Below are 19,090 nucleotides of genomic sequence, written 5' to 3'. Positions count from 1 at the left end.
TTTTCACAATTATTATCATTCCAAGATTGCGTTCTTTAAATCTGACTTTCCCTTTTAAGACATTCTAGATGCCTTACGATGTATTGTCTGTCTGTCATAGAAACAGTGGCCAAATTGAAGCGGGTGATATTCTTCTGGATACCAGAACATGCGTGACTTCAAAGAAACAAAGTGGAGACATGATTAGCACCTAGTATAGCACAGTTGTAGGTAGTGATCCACCTGTTGAGGTACAGGGTTACACGTCATTGAGTGGATGAGTAACTGGGAATGAGGAACAGCAAACTGCAGCTTTTGACGCCAACTACTCAACTTCCTCCAGCCAATGAGGAGGCAAGAAGTCCTCATTACACACCTCTGGATAGACAATGCCCTTTGAATGGATAGTTCCCCTTTGTAACGAGACGATCTACCAGAACACTGTACGTGTGGTGTATGATTTTCTCTAAACCTCATTTTGGAAGAGTGTACCAACTTTGTTGCTTAGATGCTAGTCAATGATATTTGCTAGGTATTTGTCCACAATTTTAGTTGTTAAGCACGATGTGCCATGCCCCTTCTAAATTTATCTTCGTAATCACATCTTTTATGCAGACTGTCGGGAGGACCAGTTAGCTTGGTCTTCAAACTGTTAACGCTGTTCATTTTTGAGTTCTTTCTCGTCTGCAGTAAAAGGAATCAGATTTGCCGTAAGGGGAACACTGGCGTAGCTCCTGCTTCCGAACGCATTTGCTGCAGTCCGGCATGGAAACTTAACATTGTGTCTTTTTGGCCGGTAGCATTCAGTGTTCTTCCCGCTTCACTTGTTTCGCTGGTAGTGGTTTTGCTCTTGGAGTGGTGTTTAATTCGACTTGTGTGGCCACGTGATTTACCCAGGTAATTTACCGGTATTGAGACACTGGTTAATTTGTGTCGCACACTATCTTGCATGCTGCCTTCTGTGCATTGACGTCAGTCAGTTTTCGTTCTTGTCAAGTGCCGAATTCCTTAATTTGCATTTTTTAAACTAACTCGTCCATCGTCAGCTTTGTTTCCTGCGGGTAACTTGTAAGTGTGCCTTGCAGCGTTTGTTCCACACGCCATGTTTGGCGTGCCTCCAGGACGAGAATTAACATCCGTTCAAGCTGACAATCTTTCTCAGTAGGCTGAGCCATAATCTATTTTCCTGTACACGCATTACTCACAGCTCTCTCAGTTTTAAGCAGTTGCTGAGAGCTACACTTATTTCTTGCCTTGCTTTGTTAGTGCATTACATGCATTTAAATTGCAATGACATTTCATTTTATCACTGAATCAAATTGCCCATTGTCTGCATGACAACATTTAATTTTTCACATTTAATTTTCCTAGCGTTTCGTTCATCTTTGTCATGGACATGTTTTCAACCGCCTCTGCCATATTTACCAAAGTTTATTATGGTTACATTTCTGTTAAAAGAACAGTTTGAAAAACAAGCAACAGTTTTTGTCTTCCAAAGTAGCCTGCACAACCCAAGTTCAGTGCTCAACAGCAAGCTTAAAGGGTGCGTCAGATTCACTACTCATGAGCAACAATGTAGTAGACATTTTAAAACGCCATTCATGGTATACAAGGAGAAACTGAAATTTTCTTAAATTGGTTACTGCGTCTCTTGTTATCTGTAAATTAGCAAGAAGGCTCTAAAATTTTCTTAAATTGGTTACTGCGTCTCTTGGTATCCGTAAATTAGCAAGAAGGCTTTCTGTAGGAGTTTGCTGATAAATAAAATGGCAAATTTATGTGCAAACATTTTAGGTTAGGCTTTATCTCGACCGTTATTCACATCCAATGAAACAACAACTTAAATGTTACCAGTCACTGTTTATTTATTTCTACAATGCGTTTCAAAGGTTTAAACCTCCACATCTGGTGGAAGAGTGTATGACATGTTCGTGTTGTTTTACACTTTAGAGGTAATCTGCGTGTCTTTCTAGTAGAGAAAAAACAAAACATTATTTCATATCAAAACTCTGTGGAGGTCTCTGACTAAAGACTGAACATAAATGCAAATGTGAAAATAAATTAACTAAAAGAGCATACCTCCAGTGGTCGTAATACATGACTTATAAACCGTTACATGCTGTAAACAAAGATGATGTTTACACTTGGTTCGCAAACAGAAGAGTGATGTTTCCCTAATTCTAAATTGGCAGAAGTCGGTTGACACCGGTTTGCTCGTTTTTCGTCCGGCCACGACCAATCTCAGGACTCTAACACATTCTGAAGTGACTGTTGTGCTGTGTTGGTTGCGTAGCTAAATGAGCATTTGGTGTCATTGGCCGGGAGGTCCATTACGGGGCAGGTCCGGCCGCCTTGGTGCAGGCCTTATTACATTTGACGCCACATTGGGCGACCTGCGCGCCGGATGGGGATGAAATGATGATGAAGACAACACAACACCCCGACCCAGCCAGGAATCGAACCCGGGCCTCTTAGGACGGCAGTCCATCACGCTGACCATTCAGCTATCGGGGCGGACAGCTAAATAATACAAGATGAAGAACGAATTCCGATATATATCTACATATTTTTCGAAGAATAATCAATGTATTACTGCAGCCTTTACTTAGTTATAACATATAATCGATGCAATCGTAACAGCACACAATTCTGACACAGCCAAACTTTGTTTTTAGTTATTGGCATGTTTTTTGATATATTCTAAATGAACAATTGTCTTACCTGATCCACAAAAGCCAATAGATCCACCCAAAAATCAACAATTTTTCCTCCTGTTAGCCTGAGAGTAGATATGTCTGTTTATATTATAAAAATGCACCTATCTGCATATTTTTACTTTCTTATCAGTGTGTTATTTCAACATTTACTTAATTATAACATGTAACAGATGTAAGCCTAATAAACCCCCAGCTGTGGATAACCAAAAATTTGCTCTTCTTATGTGACTCATTTCAGTCTAACTGTAAATTCCAGCCTAAGTATTACTTATGTATAAACGTTGCCACTACAGATCACTTAGATTTTTAATAGATTTTGAGGTAAGTTCCTATGAGACCAAACTGCTGAGGTCACCGGTCGCTAGGCTTACACACCACTGTGTCTAACTTAAACCAACTTAACGCTAAGGACAACACACACACACACACACACACACACACACACACACACACACACACACTCGCGAGCGCGCGCACGCACACACCTACCCGAGGGAGGACTCGAGCCACTGACGTAGGTAGACGTGCGAACCGTGGCAAGGCGCCCAAGACTGCGCGGCTCAGGCAAAGTAGTTATTACCCTTAGTGTCTTCAACATGTCATCTGATTACATAAATAGGTACACAATACAAGCAACATAAACTTGACAGAAAAGAATTTGTGTACTAATGGAAATATTTACACTAGAAAGGCTGTTCGTTTACACAACCAGAGATCTCCACAAGACTTTAAGACTTGCTGCAAAATAGTGATTTTGTTTTGCTATAAGTGGTTTGCACTTTGAAATAGCATTTCTGTTATGTTATATGTTCTTCGCACGTATTAGTTTCTACAGTCTTTTCACAACAGAAAGAAGGAATACTGAGGGGAGGTGCTGGGAGTGGAGGAAGCAAACTCGATCCACCGACCCCCAGCGCGTGGGCTACCAAGGGCTGAGGGCTGGTGCGGAGGGAACTGGACCCACTAATGTCACTCTGTGCTGGCAACACGCTTGCGTTTACGTACGATTTTTGCTCCATGTGCATTGACAGTGTGATTCATTAGCCGCCGACATAGCAGCTGTCGTATGGCTATGAAAGTGAGACAGGGGTGTAACGAAAGCTTAAAGCGTTCGTTAAATCCAAATTGATAGTTTCATGTTGAATGATGGTGATTATTGCTGCTAATCCCATATCCGTTCTCATAGACAATTCTAAATTAAAAAGAACTAGTAGTAAAATTTACATTGTGGCAATAAAAAAAGAATGAGTAAAAGTTTGAACATTTATCCACATAATATAACACTGAATTGTATGTACACATACGAGGGTGAGTCAAATGAAAACCTTAAATATATTTTTAAATATTATTTATTGTGCAGAAGTGGTACAAAGCTGTATCACTTTTCAACATAATCTACCCCACGCTCAATGCAAGTCCTCCAGCGCTTACAAAGTGCTTAAAGTCCTTTAGAAAAATATTCTTTTAGTTGTCCCCGCAACCACTCATGCACCGCGTGGCGTACCTCTTCATCAGAACGGAACTTCTTTCCTCCCATTGCGTCTTTGAGTGGTCCAAACATATGGAAATCACTTGGGGCAAGGTCTGGTGAGTATGATGGATGAGGAATACACTAAAAATGCAGGTCTGTGATTGTTGGAACTGTTGTACGGGCAGTGTGGGGCCTTGTATCGTCATGCTGCAAAAGGACATTGCTGACAGCAACCCACGTCGCTTTGATTTGATTGCAGGCCGCAGATGATTTTTTAGGAGATCTGTATATGGTGCACTGGTGACAGTGGTCCCTCTAGGCATGTAATGCTCCAAAATGACGCCTTTTTCGTCCCAAAAGAGAGTCAGCATAATCTTCTCTGCTGATGGTTCTGTTCGAAACTTCTTTGGATTTGGTATAAGGAATGGCACCATTCCTTGCTCGCTCTCTTCGTTTCCCGTTGGTGGAAGTGAGCCCAGGTTTCGTCCCCAGTAACGATTCTTGCAAGGAAGTTATCACCTTCTCGTTCAAAGCGCCGAAGAAGTTCTTCACAAGCATGAACACGTCGTTCTCTCATTTCAGGAGTCAGCTGCCGTGGCACCCACCTTGCAGACACTTTGTGAAATTGGAGCACATCATGCGCAATGTGGTGTGCTGACTCATGACTAATCTGTAAACATGCTGCAATGTCATTCAGTGTAACTTGGCGGTTTTCCTTCACTACGGCTTCAACTGCTGCAATGTTCTGTGGAGTCACAACTCGTGGGGCCTGACCCGGACGAGGAGCATCTTCCACTGAAGTCACGCCATTTGCGAACTTCCTACTCCATTCCTAGACTTGCTGCTGTGACAAACATGCATCACAGTACTAAACCTTCATTCGTCGATGAATTTCAATAGGTTTCACACCTTCACTACGCAAAAACCGAATAACAGAACGCTGTTCTACCCTGGCGCACGTCGCAAGTGGGGCAGCCATCTTTATTCTGATACTGCGACGGTATGTGTGCATCTGCACTATGCTGCCACCTATAGGCCATTCTCCACGCTGTTTGTAGCCCGCTTACCAACTTACAGGCTAATGGCACGAAATTTTGATTTGTTATTACAAATTGAAGGTTTTCATCTGACTCATCCTCGTAAATCACTCATAATCCGTCTCATTATATTCTTTATTCCTCTCTCGTTATATTCCTCTTTGATCCGTCATCACAAGCAGTCTTAGACGGATTATCTTTGGACGTGTCTCCTGAAATATTGTGGTCCATAAAGATCCATATCACACTTATAGGGTGGTAAGTAGACAACAGTGTGGCCTTTCTCTTTTGCCATTGCATCAATTACACGCGATTTTAGCAGATGTACGTTCTTGAATTAAAGTGAACAAAACTTACTCCTTATGCTCTCGTTATAGACAACATGCCTCTTTTGCAGCCATTTCAACATACTCACTTTGGTATCATACCATGCGGGTGTTTTTTTCCACGAATCTGACATAGTATGGAGGATTGTCAATCACAATGACTGACTCTCGAGGAAGATTTGCGAGAACTATATTTGCAAACCACCTTTCAAAATTTCCAGACATGTCTGAAAAAACATACACCGCATATATTATTAAGGCGATGAAGGCCAGTGATCCCTTCAATACAGATGCACACCAGGTTCGAACTTTTATTGGAATAAGCGAAATGCCTCGAGAAATGAGATTAATGAGCAGAGGTACTATATCAGTAGTGTGTGGTGCAGTGGTGCAAGTTGAGAATCTGGTCTGATAGAAGGCATAATGGGGTAGTTTCTGTGGGTATGGTGTCCATCCTGTTAAGATGGCGCAGGAGTCAGCGCATCTGATTGGTAAGCGGGAGAACCAGGTTCGAATCCCAGACCGTCACAAATTTTCAACTTGCCCCACTGACGTAAATCATCACCCATAGGCAGCTAATATCTTTTATTCCTTTGTGTTTTGGTTCATATTGGCTGCAGACTCGAAATGGTGTGTTCTTTTGGACAAGTCCGAAAGAACAGACACGATATACCAGGTGATCAAAAAGTCAGTATAAATTTGAAAACTGAATAAATCACGGAATAATGTAGATAGAGAGGTACAAATTGACACACATGCTTGGAATGACACGGGGTTTTATTATAACCAAAAAAAAATACAAAAAATGTCCGACAGATGGCGCTTCATCTGATCAGAATAGCAATAATTAGCATAACAAAGTAAGACAAAGAAAAGATTATGTTCTTTACAGGAAATGCTCAATATGTCCACCATCATTCCTCAACAATAGTTGTAGTCGAGGAATAATGTTGTGAACAGCACTGTAAAGCATGTCCGGAGTTATGGTGAGGCACTGGCGTCGGATGTTGTCTTTCAGCATCCCTAGGGATGTCGGTCGGTCACGATACACTTGCGACTTCAGGTAACCCCAAAGCCAATAATCGCACGGACTGAGGTCTGGGGACCTGGGAGGCCAAGCATGACGAAAGTGGCGGCTGGGCACACGATCATCACCAAACGACGCGCGCAAGAGATCTTTCATTGCGTCTAGCAATACTTTGCTTTTTTTTTGTTCTAATAAAACTCCATGTCATTCCAAGCATGTGTGTCAATTTTTACCTCTCTATCTACATTATTCCGTGGTTTATTAAGTTTTCAAACTTATACTGACTTTTTGATCACTCGGTATACAACCAAGGCAATGACAGGCTATGTTTCCTTCAGTGCCGATGCACAGTAAGCTCAGTCTCTTACGGGAATTGGTGAGATGCCACAAACAATGAGACTAATGAACAGTGGCACTACATCAGTAGTGTGTGGTAGAAGCTGAGAATTTGGGTCTGATGGGAGGCGTGCTGGGGTAGTCTGTGCAGGTGTGGTGACCACTGTTTCCAGATGGCGTAGTGGTCAGCACATCTGCCTAGTAAATAGGAGACTTGGGTTCGAATCCTGGTCCAGCACAAATTTTCAACTTGCCCCATTGATATAAATCAATGCCCACTGGCAGTTAATTTCTTTGATTTCTTTGTGTCTTGATTCATGAAGGCTGCAGAAAGAACAGGCACCACATATATAATTAAGGCAATGATGACGGATGATCCCTCCAGTACAGATGCACAGCAAGTTTGAACTGTTACGGGAATCGCCGAGATAACACGAGTAATGAGGCAGATGAGCGGGGGCACTACATCAGTAGCGTGTGGTAAAAGTTGAGAATTTTGGTCTGACAGGAGAGGTGCTAGGGTAGTCCCTTCAGTTGTGGTGACCACCGGACCTAGTGATCAGCGCATTTGCGGGAGACTTGGCTTCGAATCCCAATCCAGCCCAAATTTTCAACTTGCCCCATTGATATAAATCAACGCCCACTAGCAGCTAATGTCTTTAATTTCCTTGTGTTTTGAGTCTTAGTGGCTGCAGGATCAAAAAAAAAAAAAAATGGTATGTGACAGAACCCATGTCATCTACCTTCAGCATACCAGCCAAGTGTCTTAACTATTAGGCTGTATGGGGGTTTCTAAAAACGGCTTTGTTATTGCAAATTTAGCACCTACTGAATGACAAGAAGTTATTTTATCCACGCAAACAGAATGACCGCTTGGAAGTAATTCAGACAAAGGGGAAGGCAATTTCAAAGAACTGTCGAACTCAAAAATTTTAACTGAAATTTACGTCTTTTTGCCTGGAGTTTCCGATTTGCCAGGATTATCTTCACAAAATCTGTGAACTCTTTTCATAGAGCTGAAGCTTGTCCCTATGTATGTAATTGTTCGTCTTGTCGGCTGAGAGAGAGGCTGTAGTAACTCTTTGTTTTTGCTCTCCTGCTGCAGCTTTTGGCGACATGGTTAATATTTTCCTTGCTTCACCCCGTAATGCACTGCCCATTGAGTGAAAGGAGTAACTGGCATTGCCCGTGACGTGGCACAATCAGGGGTGGGTCCACTTGTTGCCAAGGTTGTTTCTAGTACGCTACAGAAGTTTCGGTGAGGAGTCCTTACACATCCTCCGTACAGTCTCGATCTCTCCTCATGCGGTTTCTGTATTTTAGGGGCCCTGAACGAAGAGAATCGTGGCCGTCGATTTTCCGACGAACAGATGCACGTCTGGGTACGATCACTGTTCCACTGGAAACCGAAGACATTTTTCGTTGAAGGCTTTGGCCGTCTTTTCTCAGAACGAGAGATATGTATTAAAGTTACGGTAATCACTTTTGAAGTGATAAACAGTTTACTTACTTTTTTTCGTCTGTCTCGTTTTCATTTGACTGCCCCTTATACGTTACCATATTTATTCTACTTTGTGAATATGCATTCTGTATTCTTGTTTTCGTGACTTTTCTGCATCCTGGAGGATCTACTCACTATGGATATATTGAGACTAAAAGTACAAATGTTGCACCCAACTGTTTATATAAGTTGACTGATTACTGTTATGACTCACTGGTATTATACATCTATATACATACTCCACAGGCCATTGTATGGTGCAGAGCGGAGAATACCACGTACCGCTACCAGCCGTTTCCTTTCCAGTCCTATTCGCAAATATGAGTAGAGCGAGGGAAAACGACTGTCTATAAGCCTCGGTGTGGCCCTAATCTCTGTCATCCTATCTTCGTAGTTCTTGTGCGAAATGTACGTCGGCGGCAGTAGAATCGATCTGCTGTCGGCCTCAAACGCTGGACCTCTAAATTTCCACAATAGTGCGCCGCGAAGAGAGCATCGTCTTATCACCAAGGATTCACATTTGAGTTTACGAAGCATCTCTGTAATACCTGCTGATCAATCTAGCAGCCTGATGACCAATCTAGCAGCCTGCCTCTGATATTGCTTCGATGTCTTCCTTTAATGCGACCTGGTGGGGACCCCAAACACTTGGGTCGCACTAGCGTTCTATACTTTTATAGACGAGTTAGCTCCACTTTCCCAAAAGTATCCCAATAATACTAAGTCGTGAATTCGCCTTCCCGACTACGAATATGACGTGCTCATTCCATTTTATATCGTTTAGCAACTTTACGTCTAGATATTTAATCAATGTAACTGTATCAAGCGGCACACTAATAACGCTGTATAAGAACGATAAAGGGTTGTTTTTCCTACTCATCTGCACTAACTTACATTTTTCTGTATTTAGAGCAAGATGTCATTCATCATGCCAACCAGAAATGCTATCCAAGTCATCTTGTGTCCTCCTACAGCCATTCAACAATGGCACTTTCCTATACATCAAGTCATCAGCAAACATCCGTAACTTGTAGTCACGGGATACTACGTTTTTTAGGATTCCGTGCCTCAATCGGTGAAAACGGAACCCTTACAGGATCACTTCGTTATACATCTGTGTTTCTATCCGTCTTTTAAGTCTCAAGTTAAAATTTATGTCAAATACTAAAGCCTACGATCCTTTTTCAGTGTAAAAAACATAAGCTTGTAAGTCAATGAAGTCAAAAGATATCACATATTTTGTTACAGGCAAACTCATTCATTAAAACTTGTAGATGAACTGTGTGTACACATAACTAAATTTGTACATAACCCTCAGACTCAGCGTCTGCCTTGCCGATCATGCACGCTACACTATGTACCAATATGTGTGTTTCAGTATGGGTCGATGCGTGATACTTCAGAACCGATTGTGCTATTGGTCTGTAAGTGTAATCGTTTCATGCACTCTATACGCACCGTTGCAGCAGTAAATCTTGAGTGAATTGGGAATCTCTAAAAGGGAGTACTAATTTTCTTTCCTTTAGTGTATATGGCGTGGGAAACTGTGCGCCGATTACTAGCGCCAAAAAACAATAATGCAGCGTTCATAGGCCAAGTTCGTCATTTGGTGTTCTCTGCCGTTACCTCCAGAGCTTGTTCTCAAATACGAGCGAATGATAGAGAACACTGGAGACGCCCTTGTGTTCGCTACCATTCGCTCCAGTGTAAAGGGGGCTTTTCATGTTCCTGTTCTTGGAAGTATCCCACTTCTTTGCGAACTGTTTCTTCCTGACTAGTCTCCTAAACGTCAGCCTACCTTTCTTCATTGCCAAATTGTGATCTGGGTATGCCTTAAAGTCCAATATCTGATTTCGGAATCTCTGCCCGACGATGATGTAATCTAACTGAGATGTTCCTATATCTTACAGTGATTCTTGAACAGAGTACTATCTGAACTCAATTAGCCTTTCTCCTCTGTCATTCCTACTTCCAGTTCCATATTCTCAGGTAACCCTTTCTTCTGCTTCTTCCCCTACAACCGCATTCCAATCCCCCGTGACTATTAGATTTTCATTTCCCTTTATCTACTGAATTACCCAGTCAGTATCCTCATATACTTCCTCTGTCTCTTCATCTTCGCTTACGACGTCGACAGGGATACCTGAACTATTGTTGTAATCCCGTAGATTTTTCCGGCGTGTTATATGATTATGTTCTTCACGGGTATGCTACAGATGTATTGACGATGATTATATCCGGCAGAATACCGGTGAAGTACATAATCACTGAACTATGTTGCAACAATGGAAAATTGTACTGAAATGCAGGGGAATCTGCAACGAATTGACGTATGGTGCAGGGAATGGCAATTGAATCTCAATGTGGACAAGTTTAATGTGCTACGAATACATAGAAAGAAATATCCTTTATCATTGAGCTACAATATAGCAGATCAGCAACTGGAAGCAGTTAATTCCGTAAATTATCTGGGAGTACGCATTAGGAGTGATTTAAAATGGAATGACCATATAAAATTAATCGTCGGTAAAGCAGATGCCAGACTGAGATTCATTGGAAGAATCCTAAGGAAATGCAATCCGAAAACAAAGGAAGTAGGTTACAGTACACTTGTTCGCCCACTGCTTGAATACTGCTCACCGGTGTGGGATCCGTATCAGATAGGGTTGATAGAAGAGAGAGAGAAGATCCAACGGAGAGCAGTGCGCTTCGTTACAGGATCATTTAGTAATCGCGAAAGCGTTACAGAGATGACAGATAAACTCCAGTGGAAGACCTTGCAAGAGAGACGCTCAGTAGCTCTGTACGGGCTTTTGTTGAAGTTTCAAGAACATACCTTCACCGAGGAGTCAAGCGGTATATTGCTCCCTCCTATGTATATCTCGATAAGAGACCATGAGGATAAAATCAGAGAGATTAGAGACCACACAGAAGCATACCGACAATCCTTCTTTCCACGTACAAAATGAGGCTGGAATAAAAGGGAGAACCGATAGAGGTACTCAAGGTACCCTCTGCCACACACAGTCAGGTGGCTTGCGGGGTATGGATGTGGATGTAGATGTAGATATTGTTGTCGGTGTTGGTTTGCTGTCGATTCTGATGAGAATAACCCTACCACTGAACTGTTCACAGCAACTCAATCTCTGCCCTGCCTTGCTATTCACAACGAATCCTACACCAATTACACCATTTTCTGCTGCTCTTGATATTACCCTATACTCGTCTGACCAGAAATCATTGTCTTCTTTCCATTTCACTTCATTGGCCCCTACAAGATTTAGACTGAGCCTTTGCCAGAATTTCTAGTTTCCCTACCACATTCAAACTCCTTACGCTCCACACCCCGACTTGTAGAACATTACCCTTTGGTTGGTTATTCAATCTTTTTATCTCATGGTCACCGCCCTCTTACCAGTGTCCTCTCAGAGATCCGAATGGGGGACTAGTCCGTAATTTTTTGCCAAAGGAGAGATCATCATCACACATTTTCAGTTACAGGCCACATGTCCTGTGGATACACATTATGTGTTTTTAATGCAGTGGTTTCCATTGCCTTCTGCATCCTCAAGCCGTTGATAATTGCTGATTGTTCCGCCTTTATGGGGGGTTTCCCACCCCAAGGAGAACAGAATGCCCTGAACCACTCTGTCCACTCCTCTGCCCTCTTTGACAAGTCAATTGGCAGAATGAGAGTGATTTCCTATGCCGGAAGTCTACGGCCGCCATTGCTGACGATTTTTATGCCCCTACAGATCTTAATACGATGTTTTTCTACACTCTTTGAAGGACCGCAGATGGCCTGACCAACCTGTCTCCGGGCCCAGATACTTGGCTCATATTCCACTATTGAACAAAGTACACTGTTATGGTATATTTTTATGGCTTTGGCTAGAATATGAAATCTTTGTCGACCAATTCGCATTAATTTATTGTAAAGTGCAAGAGTTTTTTCTTTAACATACTTGGTGTGGTCTCTAGCTATCTTTCCCTTTAAACATACAAAGTAGATCACAATAGTGAATAATGACACTGTAAATTGTACAATAATAGAAGCAAAAACTGTCTAGTAAACATGGATCCACAAACTAGCTTCTTGCCAGATAATTTTGAATGTGTAGTTACTAGCTTCCACTGACTTCAGTATGAAATACTGTCCTAATTGGTACAAACGTATTTTAAATGTAATCTTTTCAATTAAGTCGCCATCTAACTGGGCTGAAATTTCACCCATGGCATATATTACCTTGCACAACGCCGGGGAACGTGGTGCATGCATTATGGGGCACAGGCGTGTTTTGCTGCTGACATAAGATGGCATCTAACACGCCAGTATGGTCCAAAATGGATAGGTTGAGAGGAGCCTGTGCCTTGGCCTCCAAGGGTACTTGACCTCAGTCCTCTGGATTTTTCAACTATAGGGTCATCTCAGAAGTGAAGTGCACAACAGTACCGCTGGTACAGTGGAACAACTAGGGTATTGTCATGATTTACGAGATGATCTGGGGGTGTTTGAAAGAATTCATAGCTCACTGCAGAGGCGAGTGCAGCATTGCCTCCAAATGTGAGGACAACATGTGGAGCACCTAATTCAACATGTAGTTAAGTGTGACATACTGTGGCAATTTTTTTCTACTCGTGAAGGTAGGTCTTAGATAAACTTTCAGTACAATTGTATAGGGATTCAATCGGACAGAATTCCACACTGAGGTGATAGGCAGCTCATAATCTCGTAAAACAAATATCTCGCAAATGGCTCGTTTGTGTTCCCATGCTCAGTGCAGTGTTTTTATTCCTATTTTTGTACACTTTTAACTAGTGTCAGCTTTTGTCACTAATTAAAATGTACCCTGCACATACATACTGCACGGGATGCTTCCAATGACCCCCATATCTTGGTGCCTCCCACGGCCGCTTGGGCCTTAAACTGGCCGTGCTTGTAATGATGCACTGGTCGCGTTATTTCTCTACGCATCCAGTGCAGTTTACATTGAGGTGAAAAAAGTCATGGGATAGCGATTTGCCCGTATACAGATGGCGGTAGTATCGCGTACACAAGGTATAAAAGGGCAGTGCATTGGCGGAGCTGTCATTTGTACTTAGGTGATTCATTTGAAAGGAAATCAGATGTGATTATGGTCGCATGACAGGAGTTAGCAGACTTCGAATGCGGAATGGAAGTTGGAGCTAGACACATGGGACATTCCATTCCGGAAACAGTTATGGAATTCAATGTTCAGAGACCCACAGTGTCAAGAGTGTGCCGATAACACCAAATTTCAAACGTCACCTCTCATCACAGACAACACAGTGTCCGACCGAGAGCAGTGGCGTTTGTGTAGAGTTGTCAGTGCTAACAGACAAGCAACACTGCGTGAAATTACCCCAGAAATTAGTACGAGACGTACGACGAACGTGTCCGTTAGGACGTGGGGCAAAATGTAGCCTTAATTGTCTGTGGCAGCAGACTACCAACGCGAGTGCCTTTGCTAACAGGATAACTGTCAGATGAGTCCCAGTTGCAGCTGGTAAGAGCTGATGGTAGGGTTCAAGTGTAGCGCACACCCCACGAAGCCATGGATCCAAGTCGCCAACAAGGCACTGCGCAGGCCAGTGGTAACTCCATAACAGTGTGGGATGTGTTTACATGGAATGGACTGGGTCCCAGCTGGGCTGATCATTGACTGGAGATGTTTACGTTCGACTACTTGGAAACCATTTGCAGCCATTCGTGGACTTCATGTTCGCAAACAACGATGGAATTTTTACAGATGACAATGCGCCATATCACCGGACCACAGTTGTTTGCGATTGGTTTGAAGAAAATTCTGGACACTTCAAGCGAATGACTTGGCCATCCACATCGTCCAACACGAATTCCAGTTCCAGTGCCAGTTCGTGCTCAAAATCCTGCACTTGTAACAATTTCACAATTATGGACACCTATAGAGACAGTATGGCTCGATATTACTGCAGGGGACTTCCAACAATTTGTTGAGCCCATGCTACGTCGAATTGCTGCACTAAACCCGACAAGAGAAGAACTGGCACGATGTTGGGAGGTATCCAATGACTTTTGCCACCTCAGAGTATTTCATCTACTATTTAGAATTTTGTATCAGTTATTGTCAGCGAATGTGATACGTGTGCATCATTAATACGTGGGGATGTCAAAAGTAAGCGACACATTATTAGAGCAGGCCAGGCAATTTTTATTGAATGCTGCACTACACTTTGAAGAGACACAGATAGGCGACAGTATTTTTCGACATAGTCACTAAGTCTCTGTGCACAGCAGTCAGAACATTCTGCCAATCATTCAGTTTCTCGACGATAAAAATCCACTCCTTAGTCACGGAGCCGTTCGAGAACCACTGGGCGAACGTCGTTGGAAAGTCTCTTCCCCCATCTCCCCCTCCCCCGGATGTTATTTCACCTTGCTGGAAGATTTAAAACGCATGCTGCAAGGTCTGGACTTCCTGATCAGCATCAGCCATGTCTTTGCGGTCTTGGTGAAATTGTTGACACCACTTCACAATGGCTGGGTATATTGCATACTGCCAGTATTTCAGGATGAATCTGTTGTGCAGGATGAAATAACAGCCATTGTGAAGTGGTGTCAACATTTTCACCAATATCGCAAAAAAATGGGTCATGCTGATCAGGAAGTCCAGACCTTGCACCATGCGTTTTAGATTTTCCAGCAAGGTGAAAGAACATCTGGGGGAGGGGGAGGCCTTAGATTTAGTTCCAGTGGACGCCGAGTTGATACTACAACAAACATCAAATATTAGATCAGTTCATTATAAGTTGAAGAAGATGAAATACTCAACTTTGAAACAATCCATTGCCACAGGAAAGTCATTTACACTACGGGTCATTAAAATTGCTACACCACGAAGATGATATGCTACAAACGCGAAATTTAACCGACTGGAAGAAGATGCTGTGATATGCAAATGATTAGCTTTTCAGAGCATTCACACAAGGTTGGCACCGGTGGCGACACCTACAACGTGCTGTCATAAGGAAAAATTCCAGCAGATTTCTCAAACACAAACAGTAGTTGACCGACGTTGCCTGGTGAAACATTGTTGTGATGCCTCGTGTAAGGAGGAGAAATGCGTACCATCACGTTTCCGACTTTGATAAAGGTCGGATTGTAGCCTATCGCGATTGCGGTTTATCGTATCGCGACACTACTGCTCGCGTTGGTCGAGATCCAATGACTGTTAGAAGAATATGGAATCGGTGGGTTCAGGAGGGTAATACGGAACGCCGTGCTGGGTCCCAACGGCCTTGTATCACTAGCAGTCGAGATGACAGGCATCTTATCAGCATTGCTGTAACAGATCGTGCAGCCATGTCTCGATCCCTGAGTCAACAGATGGGGACGTTTGCAAGACAACAACCATCTGCACGAACAGTTCGACGATGTTTGCAGCAGCATGGACCATCAGCTCGGAGACCAAGGCTGCGGTTACCCTTGACGCTGCATCACAGACAGGAGCGCCTGCGATGGTGTACTCAACGACGAACCTGGGTGCACGAATGGCAAAACGTCAATTTTTCGGATGAATCCAGGTTCTGTTTACCGCATCATGATGGTCGCATCCATGTTTGGCGACATCGCGGTGGACGCACATTGGAAGCGTGTATTTGTCATCGCCATACTGGCGTATCACCCGGCGTGATGGGATGGGGTGCCATTGGTTATACGTCTCGGTCACTTCTTGTTCGCACTGACGGCACTTTGAATAGTGGATGTTACATTTCAGATGTGTTCCGACCCGTGGCTCTACCCTTCATTCGATCCCTGCGAAACCCTACATTTCAGCAGGATAACGCACGACCGCATGTTGCAGGTCGTGTACGGGCCTTTCTGGATACAGAAAATGTTCTCACCAATAGAAAACGTCTGGTGAATGGTGGCCGAGCAACTGGCTCGTCACAATACGCCAGTCACTACTCTTGATGAACTGTGGCATCGTGTTGAAGCTGCATAAGCAGCTATACGCCATCCGAGCTCTGTTTGACTCAGTGCCTAGGCGTATCAAGGCCGTTATTGCGGCCAGAAGTGGTTGTTCTGGGTACTGATTTCTCGGAATCTATGCACCCAAATTGCGTGCAAATGTAATTACATGTCAGTTCTAGCATAATATATTTGTCCAATGAAAACCAGTTTATCATCTGCATTTCTTCTTGTAGTAGCAATTTTAATGGCCAGTAGTGTAACAGCCATTGTGAAGTGGTGTAAACATTTTCACCAAGACCGCAAGGAAACGGGTGATGCTGATCAGGAACTCCAGTCTTTGCACCATGCGTTTTAGATTTTCCAGCAACGTGAAAGAACATCTGGGGAAGGGTGAGTCCTTACATTTAGTTCCAGTAGACGCCGAGTTGATACTACAACACACATCAAATATTAGATCAGTGTATTATAAGTTGAAGAAGATGAAATACTCAACTTTGAAACAATCCATGGCCAGAGGAATGTCATGTGTATTTGTTACTGGCAATGAACACAAACGTATCACGTCATATACTAGAAGATAGTAGTCTCTTCTCTGAAAATGCACTTGACCATAAACCATTTTGCATAGTCTGTCTAATACAGCTCTCGCACTGCTGGCTGCAGTCTTCGCAGACGACTACAGTCTGGGATGAGCGGCGCTCCACTCTGACGTAAGAATACCTTCTGCAGCGGTGGCGTATGGAACTCTTGAGGGCGTGCCTACTCTGACGTCTCTGATATTTTGTTGCATCTGGTGGCAACTACGCTTACTAGTGGTTCTGTCGCGAGTTACCAGCCTCGCCTCACCACCACAATCGTACCATCCCGAATACTTCAGCAATGGACTACAGTTCGTTGCCGCATCATTTCGCTCACACACTTCGATACACTTGGGGGCTATACTGCAGCGGAGCTGTATCAGCATGAAACCGAGAACAGGTACTCTGTTCCACCAATGCGCCACGCCTGTTGCGCATTGGTCTTAGCGTAGGACGACGGTGTGTAATATACTTCCGAAGTCGCTACATAAATGAAACATTCTTCCATTCATCAAAACGATAGTGCTATTCACATTTGTTCTGTTTCTTCCTGTGCGTAACACTTGTTCTTATTCTTACATTTCTTCTCCTATCTCTTCAGTACACAACCTGAATGGCTATTCACATACGCTGGTGTCCAAAATTAAAGCAACGAACCGAAATTTTGCAAGGTTACGTTTATTTTGCCGCAAAACAGTACAATCAGGTGATAGAAAAGTAAAAACAATATAAAGAATACAGAACGCAAACAAATGCATTATGCATAACGGTATACAAAAATGGTCTTTTTTTCCAACTTAATGGATTTACACACACATTCCGCCAACTGGGTAATACTCCCAGTATAAGGTGTGGCCACCTCTGGCAGCAATACAGGTCTGACAAACGACGGGACATGCTGTGAATGATGTCAATCTCATGCAGAGGCAATAACGCCCATTCTTCCAGCAGCGCCCGTCGCGGGTCTTGGAGAGTGGTTGGTGGATGCTGACGTGATTATCTCGTGTCACTAGTGCACCCCAGACATGCTCTGTGGGATTCAAATCGGGAGAACGAGGAGGGCACGCCATGCGTCCAGTATCGTCCGTTTCCAGGAAAACATCAACCACACGTACTCAAGCATTATCGTCCATCAATACGAAGACTTGGCCCACAGCATCTCGCAGCAACCGCATATTGAGTCCCAATATCTCGTCACAATACCTGACAGCAGTTAAACCTTGCAGTTTAACCATACAAGTTCATGAAGTTCCAGTCGTTAACATAATCCCTGCCCACACCATTAGGGATCTTCCTCGATATCAGTCTCTTTCCATAATGGTTGGGTCCTGAAATCGTGTCCACGTTCCCTTCAGATGCTAATTCGTCGAGAATCACTGCCCAGACCACATTGGGACTCATCTGTGGAAAGAACATTGGGGCACTGTTCGACCGTCCAGATGGGTGTCGACAGCTCCACACTAGACGTTCCCTTCTGTGAAGATGCATCATAGGTACACATACAGCATGTCTCTGACCATAAAGGCCACCGTGCCGAAGCCTTCTGTACACCGTTCGCATCGCAACAACATGTCCAGTGGATGCTGCGAGATCAGATGCCAGTTGCCGTGCAGCGCTAAGGAGGTACCGTCGCGCCCTTACAGCCAGATAACGGTTCTCTCTTTCTGATGTTACACGTGGTCGGCCCCAGCCTCGGAATACAGTTGCGATCTCTATAAATTGTGGCCACGTCTGAAAAACAACAGAACGATTCACATTAAGCCATCGGGCCATATCAGTCTGCGAGTGTCCTCCCATGGCCCTCCACCGCAGAGACTGGTAGACGTATTCTCTGTGTCACACTGCACCGTCTGTGACTGTGTACACAGCGAGCGATTGTGGATGTGGGACTACCTGGCAAACACTGTCCCATTTAGGACGAGGAAGGAGACGAGGTACTGGCATAATGAAAAGCTGTGAGGACGGGGCTTGAGTCACGCTTGGGTAGCTCAGTTGGTAGAGCACTTGCCCGCGAAAGGCAAAGGTCCCGAGTTCGAGTCTCGGTCCGGCACACAGTTTTAATCTGCCAGGAAGTTTCACTGCCGCATTTGATAGGTGCACTGACGCCGTTGTTGGGGTGGTTCAAAAACTGGCTCTGAGCACT

The 19,090-nt window shown here is 43.7% G+C and overlaps 1 protein-coding gene across 2 annotated transcripts in view; it reads left to right on the top strand.

The window, feature by feature from the left end:
* LOC124796445 overlaps positions 1 to 19,090 on the top strand; it is a 58,160-nt gene that overhangs the window by 14,804 nt on the left and 24,266 nt on the right. The gene's annotated exons all lie outside the window — the stretch shown is intronic.

The sequence above is a fragment of the Schistocerca piceifrons genome, chromosome 4 (genome assembly GCF_021461385.2).
Source record: "Schistocerca piceifrons isolate TAMUIC-IGC-003096 chromosome 4, iqSchPice1.1, whole genome shotgun sequence".
In the NCBI taxonomy this organism is placed as follows: Eukaryota; Metazoa; Arthropoda; class Insecta; order Orthoptera; family Acrididae; genus Schistocerca; species Schistocerca piceifrons.
Note: the sequence above shows the minus strand (reverse complement) of the source record. Positions and strands in the feature narration are given on the sequence as shown.